The 15,975-nt window shown below is 46.9% G+C and overlaps 1 protein-coding gene and 1 long non-coding RNA gene across 2 annotated transcripts in view; one reads left to right on the top strand and one right to left on the bottom strand.

The window, feature by feature from the left end:
• LOC124280553 (leucine-rich repeat-containing protein 74A-like) overlaps positions 1 to 15,975 on the top strand; it is a 520,775-nt gene that overhangs the window by 224,591 nt on the left and 280,209 nt on the right.
• Positions 2,354 to 15,485, bottom strand: LOC124280555. The gene is made up of 3 exons (XR_006899713.1): positions 15,407 to 15,485; positions 10,037 to 10,039; positions 2,354 to 2,426 (listed from the first exon to the last, which is right to left on the bottom strand). It is a non-coding gene; the product is annotated as an uncharacterized LOC124280555 (long non-coding RNA).

The following is a 15,975-nucleotide window of genomic DNA, read 5'->3' as shown; positions in this document are numbered from 1 at the left end:
CCAGAGCCCTGTTTCTGTCAAGGCTTAATGTTGCACTGTCCAGATCCGGGCTGAATCCAGCGTCCTACTCAGGGCATTCCTTCAGGATCGGCGCCGCCACCACAGCAGCCCACGTCAAGATACAGGACCATATGATTAAGGCTCTGGGTAGATGGTCTTCAGACTGCTTCACTAGGTACATTCGTACCCCAGAAGCGGATGTGCGCCGTGCCCAGTCCACCATGGCCGGCTCTTGACATTTCCCAGTGCTTCCGGTTCTCATGTGCCTTGAATACTCATGCACTTTAGCAGGTTCTCTACTTGTAATTAATTATCTACTCAACACACTATATCATTGGGGGCTCTCGGTTGCTACCTCGTTTGGGGCATTGTAATTCATAATATATCCCCCAATTCTCATAAATCAAATTCTTCTATCTGCACCCTGCGCAGGCCGGCTAATGCCTCTGCACATTAAGCTTTTGTCAGGCCGGCTCGTCCCCTGCAATTGCGTCCATCTCGGGTTGTCCAGGCCGGCTACTGCCCCTGCAACTAATCTTATACATATCAGTAAGTAGCAACCGAGCCAGCTCCCAATTATGTGCCAAATAGTATTATATGTGTTTGTATAATAAATGTATTTTTATCTCATTCCGGCCAATATTATGTGTGTATGTACAATAAATGTGGTTTTCTTAATTCACTCCTGCTCACGTTATTTCTGCACAAAATGTAAATGTTATGTTTATGTTTGTGCAGAAACAGGTAGTACGTAACTCAGTACATTCATCTGGGCACAACTACATTGCGTCATATACAGTATCATAACAATCTATCATATTATCTTGCTTTCTTTTATAGTCCAACTATACCTACTCACTGGTTCGTTTCCTCCTCACACACACACACACACACACACACACAATATTTAACTTCGTAGGTCCATCGGTCGCAACTTTCATACTATTCACTTCCGCATACAGTTTCGTATTCTACTTCCGGTTAGCACCGTACATCTACCTCGTTAATTATATATATTTTTTACCCACGTACTCCTATTTTTCTTCTACAAATCATATAAATCCCCTACATATATATTTGTTTCAAATCTTAATAGCTCATTATTAGCTTTACATGTGCATGACACCCCCTAAGCCTGCGCACATGCGGTTCTGCGCATGCAGTCCATGTTCCTTTGTCTCGTTCAGTCTAGCGCCATGTTGGTTGCTATTTCGAAGCCCACCTCCACCCCAGGCTTCCTCCTTGGAGCTGTGCTCGGTTCAACTTACCTACTTCTTTCACTACATGTTCTCAGTTCTAACCTATACTAAGTTAATACATACTATCCTGGGGGGCATTGTAATTCATAATATATCCCCCAATTCTCATAAATCAAATTCTTCTATCTGCACCCTGCGCAGGCCGGCTAATGCCTCTGCACATTAAGCTTTTGTCAGGCCGGCTCGTCCCCTGCAATTGCGTCCATCTCGGGTTGTCCAGGCCGGCTACTGCCCCTGCAACTAATCTTATACATATCAGTAAGTAGCAACCGAGCCAGCTCCCAATTATGTGCCAAATAGTATTATATGTGTTTGTATAATAAATGTATTTTTATCTCATTCCGGCCAATATTATGTGTGTATGTACAATAAATGTGGTTTTCTTAATTCACTCCTGCTCACGTTGTTTCTGCACAAAAGCTCCCTGTGACTTTTGATGGTAAGCACTAGACTTAACTTGCTTAATACCCAACTGGTACATAGCTTGTTGAAACACCTTAGACATAAAATTTTAGCCCTGATCAGACTGAACAACATCTGGCAAACCAACTAAGGTGAAAAACTTGATCAAAGCCATGACAATCACAGGAGCAACAATCCTACGAAGTGGAATTGCTTCAGGAAATCTGGTAGAAGCACACATGATAGTGAGAAGATACTGATTACCAGATTTAGTCTTAGGTAGTGGACCAACACAATCAATAATAACTCTACGAAAAGGTTCCTCAAAAGCCGGTATAGGTTTTAAAGGAGTGGCAGGAATTTTCTGATTTGTTTTCCAAAAATTTGGCATGCATGACAGGTTTTACAAAATTCAGCCACATCTTGTCTCAAACTGGGCCAAAAGAAATGTGGCAAAGTTTTGTCACAAGTTTTGTTTACACCAACCCAGATAGCATTCAGACGTTGGCCCAACGTTGGCAATGGTTTTGCCAACATTGCCAACGTTGGGCCAACGTCTGAATGCTATCTGGGAAGATGACCTGCCATGGGACTTCCATGAGCCAATGAAAGTACATGTTGTCGAAATATTTTTGGTTCCACAATTTGATGATAGGTTCCATTCATCCTCCGTGGGAATATCCATCGACCTATATTTCCTCATCAGAACACCATCCTTGAAGTAATAACAAACTGGAAGCTTGCTAACCTCCTCAAAAGAAACAGCTTTACAAGCCAAGTAGTAGATATAATGACAGTCCGAGATCAAGTCCAACAAAAGCCTCTGTAAAGCTTTATTTCACAAATAAAGCTTTTGTCAGGCCCTTAGATCTCGCCGCCATTGTATATACTACTTTTGAACCCCCAGTTAACTTCCCGACCCCACGTGACACAATAGTGTCGCTATGACCGCGAACTAGCACTTGACACTATGTCGCGTTGACCTCAATGAAACAGTTTAATGGTAATCGCCTATGATCTCGGCTTGCTGGGCTTTCCGTAAACCCTGTTCTATGTACTTTTTTTTCTCGTCTTCGCTGATAGCAGACTTACGAGACTTGGACCGGATTTCTTGTTTCATCTTACGGTACTTGTCGAGTTCAGAGAGGATTGAACGAAAATCCTCCTCTGAGATCTTACTGTCAGTGAGTGCCATGGAAATACGCTAACTTACCGTGTTCAGCTTTGCTTCGGCTAGAACCCTGATCTCGTCGTGTTTCAACGCTTTACGGTGCAGTCTGCGGGATGCAAACTTAAACACCAACCCTGCCACCCGTGCCACCCCTACCACCCCAGCTGTTATTTCAATGCCTAGCACTATAGGTGCAGCCACGATGGTGGCTAACAAGCCAACACCTGCCGCCCCCTAGTCCCATGCTGGTTGCCATAAGGGCAGTATCATCCCCGTCCACGATATTGAAAGCTCTATGGTACTTCTTATATAGTGCTTTCCGCGTGTCGCGGTCTTGTTCTAGTTGGCGTTCTACATCACATAACTGTCTCAAGCGGAATCCGTCAGTGGAATCCGGTTTCCAGGGTCTTCACGACTTCCTCTACGACGGGGTACAGACCCATCCTGTGTGTATAATATATCTTATGAAACATTTTGTAATTGGGTTTCATTTAATAGTCGATCAATGTACTTGAAGCTTGCAAGGTGTAGATCCTCATGCAGGAAAATAGGTGAGAGGTTAATAGGTAACTCTGCGTCCACACGAGGCCCATCTTGGCTTACTAAGGGATCTATATAACCTGTTGAGGAGTCTGGTTGTATGACGATACGGAAACGTCTGTTCATGTTTACGGTGCCAAAGTGTATTGTTACCCCAGGTAAAAGTTGTTCTATACTATTAGAAGTTGTAAAGAGATAGGCTTCTATAATGAGTGTTGAGCCTGACTCCACAGTAGTTTGGTGCTCATAGAAGTCAAACCTTAACTTACTCCTCCCGGATGGCCATAACATGTTGCTATTGTAATCTGGTGCTGTCCGAACTTTTACAGCAGGCACCGTAGTGAAAGACCCGAGGAGTAAACCGTTGTTCTTAATTTCGGAGACATGATTATCTCTTTTAAAAGACATATAAGGTGTGGTGAGGGTCATGTTGATCAACCATTCGGGTTCTTTATAGTCTGCTAGGGACACCCGCCTATACACGTTGTCTTTCAAGTGTAGGGCGTACAAGACGTCTTCCTCACCGGGCTGATCGAATCCCTCCGTGTCCCCTAGGTCGTTAAGTGTGGCGTTGGGCCGATGACGATTGGACATTGCTATAATACTATTACGAGATAGTTTCCAATTGTTTTTCTGATAATTTCTCAGGGGTGCACTTCACCCCCATGAAGTGTATGTTGTCGGGTAGGAAGATCTTGGTGAGTGATATCAGGAGATAGCCAGGAGTGTTTTACCCTAAACTGGACATAGATTTCCCACACATGAAGATTGTGGTCGACGCTGCTGGGCTGTATTTCAGCGCCCAGTTTATAGATGTGTTCGACCGGTATAAGCTTTCAGTGACTAACGTCAAGGCAGTCCACGCTTGGTTCAACAGCCCGATGCAGTTCTGGCAGAATCAACTCAACTTCGCCGTGTGGTGGGCTACAACAGGGTGTGGCTTGACATTGACCGACACTCGGCGGGGACCGCTGAGTAGGTCTGTGTTCACGTTTCACGTGTACTACCAGGTCAGGCGTATCCTCAAAGAGATCAGCGCCCCGCTTCCACAGGACAAGGCGTGGGATGCATCAAACAATCCGCACGATCGGCGTGCTTACGAACGGATTTGTGGTGAATTCGAATCGATCCTAAAACGGATTAGGCGATACCAGGAGGAGTGAACCACGGGTACGGTATTCCGTACAGTGTTGGGCTCTCCGTAAAAGCATGACGAAAAGATACAGTGGTAAACTTTATGAAGCACAATATGTTTAGTACGGGTAATTTCTTCCATGCATTCTCCAACCTCGTTCCTAAACCCATACACAGTGGATCAAAACCTGTGAAAGAAGCCAGCGATGATCTACTGAAACAAGGTTTACTTCGGCCAGAATTTACTCTGTCGAGTAACGAATGGCGAGATGATCATATGGACTTTACAGGCGACGTTGGTTTCACCATCAAAAAGGTCGAGCAACCCCCCACGTTGAAGAAAATTGGAAAGTATATATGCTGGACACGTCGAAAGGGTTTACTCGTGCCGGCACCGAACGCTTGAATGACTCGATTCGAACGTACGTGTGGGCGCTGTTGGGTGCACAGACGCAAACGCGTTCCAACATCCTCGGTAAGGGGACTGCTTACGACACGCAGAAACAGTTCGTTGCTAACGTCAAGGATGCCATAGCCTCCCCGATCTACCGGGTGCCATCCAACGATACCAAGACGTGTTGGGATACGCCCGGTCGAAAGTCGACTACGTCTTCGACGTGGGATTGTACATGGCTCCGAGCGATATGCAACTGAGAGTAAAAAAAGTGGTGGGCTACAACAACGAAATAGTCATAGCCACGGCCAACCAAAAGTTGGGTGTCAATGCAGGCATCAACGTGAGTCACGTCCCACCTCCCCCGGGTGAAACGGTTATATTCGTACCGACCCCGGAGCCCAGGGTTCAACCCACACCACCACAGCCCCAGCCACCACACTGGGTGGCTGAAAACAAGGAACACATCGACCGTAAAACAGCGCTGGTGGTTGGCGGGGTCGCGGTCGCGGTCGGGTTGGGTCTCATTTGGTTAAAAATTCCTTAGCCACTACGTACACCAGACCCGCCACGGCGACGATGGCTGCCCACAGGTTTTGGCCGAGCCACGTGACAGTTTTATCCAGCGTGCTAAGCAGCCACAAGACGATGCTACCCAGGATGCCGGGCAGGGCTTCGGCGGCCTTACCAGCGAGTTTAGCCAGGGCCTCCCCGAGGGATTTCAGGTGTTTTTGTATCCAGTCTCTGACGCCACCAGTGGGTGTACCACCGGCCGCGGGCAGGCGTCAGCGACACGACCAGGGTTGATATGATGAAGCCCAATGCAGTCAGAATGCTGGCGATAGTAATCCCTTGCTCTCGGAAGAGGATTTGGATCCTGTTGGACAACGTGGTGTCTTCATTTAGGACTCTATCGATGGTTTCCCGTACACGACTGATCTGGGATCGGAGGGCTTCCCGTTTCGAGGAAGCGGATTCCAACCGAGTCCGTCTCTCGTCTTCCAAGTGTTTTATTCTCCCCTCGATACAACGTTTCATATCATCGTCCTCCGTTTCGGTGAGTTTTATTTTCTCGTGAGCGATGTGCTCGTCGAGTTCGTTCAGTTTCCCCATGTTGTTCACAAGTTCTCCGCGTACACATTTCAAGGCTTCATCTAGGCCTCGCAGTTCTCGAACAGGGAATTCGAAACCAGGCAAGGGTTTGTCATGGTACGTTGTCAATATTTTTTCGATGCTGTCTGATGTTTCTTTAACACGTTGGGGCATATCACCTTCACTGCTCAGCTCGGCCCTGATATTTTGCAGATCTTGGACGACCTTCAGGAGAAACTTAGGCCGTGCGCCCCCGTAATCAATGAAGCCTAGTTCATCACGGATCAGTTGCCTCCCATAACGAGTGACCAGCGTAGACAGAGCGAGTGGTTTTCTAGTGCTCTTATTCATGAGATCGACCTACGGGAGAGCTTTCAATCGCAGCATGCCCTTCTTGTCGATGGTAAACTTGGAATAGTCTGACAATGGCTCGATGTAGTTTCTATCTGACTTCAACGCGTCGTAGTAGTCGTTGACGGTTGATTTTAAAAGTTTGTTGCTAATGGTGTCGCCCATGAATGAGGTGTCATCGTAATCCCCATCATACGCACCAGCGCCAAAATCATCCATCGGAATGTCCTCATGGCCGCCTTCAGCCATTATTTATATTAAACTTTTATATTTTATCTATATAACAATGTATGGTAGGAAACTAGATCCTTTCCGAAGATCAAGAGAGCCTCTAGGCGTCAGAGCCGTGCCCCAGTCGGTGACCATCACCAACAATCCCAGCAAGATAGACCAGAACCAAACGCTGCTGGTTAGATTCCCCAACCTGGGTGAGAATGACCTCATCGTACCAGGCACGGTTCGACTGACGTTCAACCTCACGTTGACCTCCGACAAAGACAAACGCGAGCTAGTGCGGAACGTAGGTCGAGCCATCATCAAGAAAACCACTATCAAGATCAGCAGTAGGGGGTGCTGAGTATCGACGACAGTGACGTGTTTCACTGCTACGGGGACCTCTGGAAAAGCGAGGGAGAACGCGTCAATGACGTGTACCAAGGTATCAGCAAATCGACTCGGTTGCACGTGGGGTACTGCTGGTACGGCTTCACGGCAGACCAGCTAGACAAGATCTCGGATGGTGAAAAGGCCATCGCCCAAGTGTACGGGAACAGGTTCTGCGTGCCGCTCGACTTTGAGTTGCTCACGGGACACGCGCCGTTTTACCAGGCCGCGCTGGGTGATAGGCTTGAATACGAGTTCACATTTAACGACTACAGCAAAGTCGTGCGTACGCCGAACAGTGATGAGGCCAGTTACACCATCGACAACATCTCTCTGGAGTTCGATATGGTCACTAGCCTGGAGCTGGCCAGGCAGGTTCGAAACCAGTACTCGGGGAAGGTGGCCATCCTGTACGATAGGGTCCTGGGGCATAGAGCGATCGTACGGGATAAGAGCGACAGGCTGTGGAATATCAACCTAAACGTGCCGGCGCGATCGATGAAAGGCATCCTGATCGTCCCCGTGGCGGATTACGAGCCGTTCCGAAGGGACAGCGAGAAGTTTTTCAACCCCGCAATTGAAAAGGTGGAAGTGACCATCGAGGGCATGCCCAACCAGCTGTTCAGCGCCGGTATGAGGGCACACCAGCAGTGGGACGAGATAATGAAACTACCGACCCGACACCAACACGTCATCAAGGACCTGGACCTATCCGCCGTGCAGATCGGTGAATACCTGACCACCAAGTACGCGCTATGGTTGGACATGCGTTTCACGGACGACGATAAATTGCACGGCAGCGAGGGGATTACAATCCAGATTACCAAGAAGGCTCAACCCGCGGGCATGTTGAAATTATATCTGCACTTGATTATGGACGCGCAACTTAATATAGAGAATGGGAGATTCGTGCAAGCCATCTATTGATTTGCTGCCTGGCGGCAAGCCATCTACTGATAGCGGCAAGCCATCTATTGATCTACCCCGCAACCCGCACTGCGCCATAGTGTGCGGACAGACGGGCTGTGGGAAGACCGTTTTCGTGCTGGATATGTTGGAGGGGTACTACCGGGATGTGTTCGATAACATCGTTATCATGTGCCCTACTTTGCACATGAATAGAACGTACACGGAAAGATCTTGGGTGATGACGGACCCGGACGTACACAAAGTCGACCCGGGAACACGTCTGCAGGACTGGTTGAAGGCTTATCATAACAAATTCAAGGGGGAGTCGACGCTGTTTATCCTTGACGACTGCAGCGCTAATCGTGAGATAACAAAAAAGAGAGACATGCTATCGTACCTGGTCTTCTCCGGGCCGCCACGCAAAGCACAGCGTCTGGGTACTAACGCAGAAGTTCAACTCGGTGTTGAAAGACCTCAGGGAGCAGACACGATGGGTGGCCTTATTCCACTGCAAGGACAGGGATTCGTTCAAGGAGTGTTTGAGAGAGAATGATGTGATGAATAAACATGACAGGGAATCGGTGAAGAAACAGCTTGCTGAAACTAAACATGCTAAGCTCGTGCTCAAGACCGACCAACCCGTGGCCTACAGGGTGTTTTAGCTTAGCAAATGCTTAGCAAAGCTTAGCAATGCTTAGCAAATGCTTAGCAATGCTTAGCAATGCTTAGCAAAGCTTAGCAATTAATTGTTACAGTTCTATAGGGAAGACCGATGGTTGTTTTTGAAGTGCTCGTCGTGTGCAACTTAACCTTCATCTCGTTATGTTTCACCTGCATTGGGTATTATATTATTAAAACTAAAACTTGCTTATTACATTATAAGATGGAGTGTGATGAATTGCTAGAACAACTGTTGGTGGAGGGGGATAAGCAAGGGGACGATGACAAGACTGAGAGACTGGTAGCGTTGGCTGTTGGTGGTAAAGCCAAACAATACTTTGGGGACTACACTCCCGATAAAATTCACAAAATGTCAACCGAAGAAATCGATAAGCTGTATGCGAGATACGAGGCTAGACTCGGGGCCGAGATGACAAAAACTATAGGATCGGCTATGACCCAGATCTACACTGGTATAGTGTCGTACTTCCTTCCCATTCCCCAGGAACGCCGATTTTACCTGTGGGAGGACCTTGAGAAAGACCCGTTTATTGAACACGCCTTGAGCTCTATCAGCTGCGTGCTGTACCACAAATATGGTATGTTTTTGGCCCCAGTGACGGCGGCAATTATCACAGCAAAGCATTGCCAATTCAAGGAGGGGAAAAATAATAATAATAGTATACAAGATGGATGCTGCCCAAGAAATGACACAGGAGGTGAACCCTCCCCAGGAGGTGAATCCTACAGTCACCAGGCAGAAGAACCCTAAGAGAGTCGCCGCCGGTAGAAAAAGATGGTCTAACTAACATAAGTAACTAACTACACTGCTCCACTCCTGTGGATTGCAGGTGCAACTGCTGCCGCGTCTCTCTCATTATTGTTATATAATAAACAACCATCCCGGGAGGGATACCCTCCCCCACAATAAGAGGTCAACCCACATATCATGTTATAAATATATATTTTTATATCATATACATAATGTCTGAGGGTAAAACGTTCGTCAACGATGCATACCACGCCACTGTGGTCGCCAGTCTAGCCGTAGGGTACGCTCGGTTGACCAAAATGGTGCTTAAACAACCGACTATCAAGCTAGATTTCAACCTGCAGGATATGGGTATGCTCATAATGAACCTGGGTATGGCGATGGCCACCAAGGACATCCTCGTAAAACAAGGGATCCTACCGGAAAATATTTTGAAGTAAATGTAACTATATATAGGATGGCTGCGATCGCCATGATGGTTGGCGGGGCGTTAGTAAACGCCCTGGCATTTTCCGGGAGTAATTTCCTCTTCTCTAAACTACATGGGTCGGACGCGGAACGAAAACGCCACGATTTGGCCTTGGAGCAATTTCAAGTCGCGCACGCCGAGTACGAGACGAAACTTATACAGAAGAAAGAGTTCATTAACGAACAACTCCGGCGTGAGAACCATGCCTTTAAAACATCCAATGATATCGAAGTCGCAGCGAGAGAATACTTCCTGGTAACCGGTAAACATATAGAACTACCCTCTAAGCCCACACTCGCTCAGTACTACACACCATCCCCGGGGCAAAAGGGCCGGGAATTGATCTTTATCGCGCGCTGGGTCTAGCAGCGACTGCGTTGGTTGCAAAACAATTAGACTAAGTCGCCATATGAGTATACCAAAGATGAGACCTGCCGTGTACCGATGTCAGTACATACTTAGGGGGGAAGACTGAGACCTGTGGTAGGAAATGTAGGATGGAGGGGTATTGCTGTTTTCATAGAAAATGTTTTGTGAACTACACGTGTTCAGTGTGCGGTATTGGAGTGAAATGTCACTACCGTTTATGTAAAGCCCACGGGGCAAACGTAGTCAGACACCAGCTTATCTACAAGGAAAAAAAACTACATGAAAGAATGTAGACGCCTCCTTAGCATGGAGGTGTAGTGACCCAATTAGAGACTGTGTACACCTAGGTATAATGATGTTCGTGGAAGTTGAGCCCAGGGAAAGTCATTGCCTGAGAAGCTGGCAGATGGATATAGGTAGAAGTATAGATATCAGTGTCCACCATTATTGTTGGTGAACTCTATAAGGCACTGGAGGAGGAGGGCTTCGCAGTTTCAATCATGGTGAAAGCAGGGGCTTGTAATTACTTTGATGGTGGGAAAGGAGATGTGTATCAATGTGGGGATATAAAGGAGTTTGTTGACACCTCGTTGGAAATAATACAAAACACCCTCGCATGTTCCGGGGAGGGTATAATCTATGAGGTCTATCTAGATATTTACTAAAGGATTTTATGGGAGCCTTATTATTTTTTGAGGGTTGGAGGCAACAGGATTAGCCCAATGGGGGGACCCCACCGCATTATCAATATATTCATGATCCAGCGAGGTGATAAGTATCACTACACGTGGATAAAACACCTCAGCAGGCTGTTGCACGACCAGTCGAAACACGATGGGAAAAAACACTTTTGTGTACGATGCCTGCACGGTTTCAGCCAAAAGGAAGGTGACAATATCCTAAAATTTGACAACCACAAGAACCAGATGTCCGTGCCTTATGTCATCTACGCCGACTTCGAAGCCTTGGTCAAACCCGTTGAGGCTGGGGGTACCCCCCAACACACAGAAAACACAGGAGCACGAGGCCTGTGGGTTTGGAAACGTGGTCGTCCGATGTGATGGGGAAACGAAAGCTCCCGTAGTGTACAGGGGTCCCGACGCGGCTAAAAAGTTTCTAAAGTGTTTGCAGGAGGAAGAGAAAAATATCAGGAATGCACTGCATACAGTCGCTCCCATGCGTATGACTCAAGCCGACTGGCTAGCTCACGGCTGCAGCACTCACTGTCACGTGTGTGATAAACGGCTGAACGGCGATTCGGTGAGAGATCACTGCCATGTCACCGGTAAGTATAGAGGCGCCGCTCACAACGCGTGCAACCTCAAGCTTAGAATCACCCCCAAGACAATAAACATCCCCGTGGTCTTCCACAACTTGAGAGGGTACGACTCTCACTTGATCATGCAGGCCATCGCGAAAGTCGACGGCAACCTGACGTGCATCCCAAACAACATGGAGAGATACATCTCCTTCAGCTTGAATGGCCTGAGGTTCATCGACTCAGTTCAGTTCCTCCTGTCATCACTCGACAGTCTGGTCAAGGCCAACGATACCTTCCCCATCACCGACCGATACACCGGACGCCGAGACTCGACCCCTGCTGATGAGGAAGGGTGTGTACCTATACGAGTACATGGATGGCTGGGCCAAGTTCGCCGAGACCGACTCCCCCCCATCAACCGATTTTACAGCAACCTGACTGACTCGACAATCACCCAAGACGATTACTCGCACGCAATTAACGTATGGAATAAACTTGGCTGTAAGAATCTGGGTGACTACCACGGCCTGTACTTGAGGACAGATGTACTCCTGCTAGCCGACGTGTTCGAGACGTTTTGGAGGACGTGTTTTAAGCAGTACCAACTCGACCCCGCATGGTACTACACCAGCCCAGGTCTGTCGTGGGATGCATTGCTGAAAAAGACCGGAGTTAAGTTGGAATTGCTCACCGATTACGACATGCACCTATTCATAGAGAAAGGCTTGCGAGGTGGGATTTCCATGGCTACCAAACGATACGCGAAAGCCAATCATCAATACGTGAAGGTTTCTTTGAGTGGCATTTTTAGAAGTTGGGAAGTACAATATAGAACAAACTTTATGGATAACAACTTCTTTTTATTCGTGAGTGCGACGTTTCGATACAGATTCTTGTACCGTTATGCTTGACAACGGTACAAGAATCTGTATCGAAACGTCGCACTCACGAATAAAAAGAAGTTGTTATCCATAAAGTTTGTTCTATATAATACGTGAAGGGCTACGACCCGAGCAAGCCAACCAATCATATTCTCTACCTCGACGCCAACAACCTGTACAGTTGGGCTATGAGCCAGTATCTACCCACAGGGGGATTCGAATGGGCAACGCACGAGATGGATGTTATGAGCATCGGGCCGGATTCGAACAAAGGCTATATCCTCGAGGTGGACTTAGAATACCCCAAGGCATTACACACATCGCACAACAGCTACCCCCTGGCCCCCGAACGTATGAAGGTTAACCCGGACTGGATGTACCAACATAATTGCTAGGTGGGCGGGTGGCAGACATTGAAAAACTAGTGCCCAACTTAATGAATAAGACCAAGTACATCGTTCACTATCGCAACCTACAGCTGTACCTGTCGTTGGGTATGAGGCTGACCAAAATACACAGGGTGCTCGTGTTCGACCAGAGCCCCTGGATGGAGCCCTACATCAGAATGAACACGGACCTGCGAAAGCTGGCCACCAGTGACTTTGAGAAAAACCTCTACAAGCTCATGAACAACTCGGTGTTTGGTAAGACTATGGAGAACCTGAAGAAATGCGTGACCGTGAAGCTGGTTCGGTCGAGAGAGGACGACAAGCTCAGGAAACTGATAGCCAGCCCGGCATTCGACCGGAGCAAGATATTCACCGATGACCTGGTGGCCCTACACATGAAGAAAAGCCACATCAAATTCAACCGGCCTGTTTACGTGGGGATGAGCATCCTCGATTTATCCAAACACCTGATGTACGACTTTTACTACAACGAACTGAAGAAACAGTATGGCGACAGGTGTGAAGTGCTGTACACTGACACGGATTCCCTGCTGATGGAGATTCGAACCGAGGACGTGTACGAGGACATGAAGAAACGCCTCGATTTGTATGACACCAGCGACTACCCCAAGGACCATGCCATACACAGCACGGTAAATAAAAAGGTCCTCGGTAAGATGAAGGACGAGTGTGCTGGCACACCCATAGCCAAGTACATAGGCTTGAGGCCTAAGATGTACTCCATCCTGAAGGCCGACAATGGTGAGATCCGAAAGGCGAAGGGTGTTAAGAAGTACGTGGTTAAACAACACATCAAACACGCCAGATTCAAGGAAGCCCTGTTCAAGACCCATACCTTCAGACATAAAATGAACACGCTTAGAAGTGATGGGCACAGGATATACGGACTGACGATAAACAAGACGTCCCAAAGCCAACGAGCCGAACTTGAGAGATGGGCCAGGGAGAGGTTTCGTTAGAGAGGAATTATTAGTCATACCGTACGGCACAATGTTACCCCCCAAGCGAAATATTTAACACTTACCAAGTAATCCCCATAGTATCCTGTAACCAGCTCGCATTAAACTGTTTCCTGCCAACACGACATAGGGTAATCACAATAGTGCCATGTGATCAGGAAAGTGCTAGTTCGCGGTCATAGCGACACTATTGTGTCACGTGGGGTCGGGAAGTTAACTGGGGGTTCAAAAGTAGTATATACAATGGCGGCGAGATCTAAGGGCCTGACAAAAGCTTTATTTGTGAAATAGGTGGAGTCTACTAATGCCTACAGGGAATAACGCCTACAGTCTTAAATAAACAATTTTACGCACGGTGGTTACAAATTGTACTGCCTATACCCTTTCACTAAAGTGGTAGGTCCCACTTCATTGTGCACTAATGCCTACAGGGAAAGCAAAACACAGACTTTTAAATGACATTTTATAAGACATCTTATAAGATTTAATCATATCAGTTTCATTTCTTCACACAAAAGAACATTACATTACTTATTATTGAGATGACATTATATATTACATCATTAATCAACATGAATTATTTACATATGTAAAAATATACAAACATACAAATATACATTTCTGATGACAACTGAAGTCCTTCAAGCTGTTTGAGATACTCTTGAGTTACGCCAACTTAATCAGATGTCCAGAAGCTGAGAGGAACTCCATGGGGGGTCGTGATTCCAGTTGTCAGTTGGTCCTTCAGTCGTGTTAGTCTCTGGTCGATCTCAGTGTAGATCCTCTTACGGGGTGGGGGGCGGCGCCATGCGACATCTGCACCAACTTGTTCCTTTCAGTTTTCTCCATCTTCTGTGGCACTTTCACCAAAGCGAAAATGTTAGGATGAGCTCTCTGAACAGTCTCGTGAGGTGGGAATGCCAACCCTCGAGATGATTGTTCGTCCTCAGGCCTCGGGTCTCTTGGTGGTTCCATAAACCGACCTGGACCTGGAAGGACAGTCCATCAGAAGTTTCCTTGAAGTAGTCTGGTAGATTCACCTCGCTGAGCGTCTGGGGAAGTGGCGGCATAGTCTTTCGTCTCTGCTTGAAGAGTCTACTCTTCACTGAATAGAAGGACTTGACTATCGCTGCTTCATCTCGGTCCAGTCTTGAAATCTCCTCGTCGTAGATGGTCGGTACTGGCGTTGTTTCAAGTCTGCAATCTTCAGAGCTGCATGATCTTCCTGTGGATGGTTGTGTGGGGACTGATTTCGAACAAACTGTCCAACTGTGGTGCACTTACCAAGGCAGCCTCCATGAACACACTTCCAGTGTACGCAGGTCAATCGTCGGTTGTTGTTGTATCTGTAGCCATCTAGCAGTATTTGCTGTCCTCCTTTCTGTGATGTGAAGTACTCGACTTTCTTTGGGTTGGCCATGGTTAGGGAAGAAGACTTTGGTTACAAGCTTTCTAAAGCAATGCATTTCCTTCTCAATAAGGAAAATCTCTCTCAATAAATTAAACATTTCCTTCTCACTTTGTTTTATCCCTCAAAATGTTTTTCTTTCCTTCAACCGTGTGAGATGGAGCATAGCCTCTGCTAATTGCTCTTTGCCCTCTACTCCCCTAATCCCATTGTAGGCATTAGTGCACACTAACCGGTACAGTCCACTTGTGTGCAGGTAAGCGTATCGCTGTCACAACAAACTTTGTAGCTATTTTTCCCTGTAGGCATTAGCTTTACAGAGGCTTTTGTTGGACTTGATCTCGGACTGTCATTATATCTACTACTAGCCAACTTCTGCAATTCAACATCCTCACCCTGCACACTAATAAGCTGCTCTCTGGAAAGAATGTGATCACCACCAAACAAACTATCAGACTTATCAAGAAGACCTGAAGAGTTACAACTCTTTGATAATTCATCAGCCTCTACCTCACAAAAAGAATGATCCATGAAAGTACCTGACAAATCATAAATGGAATCATTCAGCAAAGAAGTCTTGGAAGAAATGCCTTTCGACATTGAACGAGTCACTGCACAAGAAGGAAAAATACCCGGAAATTCATCCTCCAACTCTTCTGTACTAACTTAACTCTCCGGAGAAACAGTGACAATGGGATCAGCACCAACATCGGCTTCTTACAATATGCACAACAGGATCAGAACCACTGGAAGTCTCAGGCTTAGACTGAAACGATTTGTCAGAAGAATTTGAACCTGTTCTAACACCACTGAAACCTGCATGCCCTTTTGGCCAGAAAACTTGGTATTACCCGGAGACCTAAAAAAACTCTTGTGAGTCAAACAATAATCATCTGCCAACATCGCTGCCTCATGTAAGTCATCAACCTTG

Source organism: Haliotis rubra, unplaced genomic scaffold, assembly GCF_003918875.1.
Source record: "Haliotis rubra isolate DU_JTF1 unplaced genomic scaffold, ASM391887v1 Scf27, whole genome shotgun sequence".
Classification (NCBI taxonomy): Eukaryota; Metazoa; Mollusca; class Gastropoda; order Lepetellida; family Haliotidae; genus Haliotis; species Haliotis rubra.
Note: the sequence above shows the minus strand (reverse complement) of the source record. Positions and strands in the feature narration are given on the sequence as shown.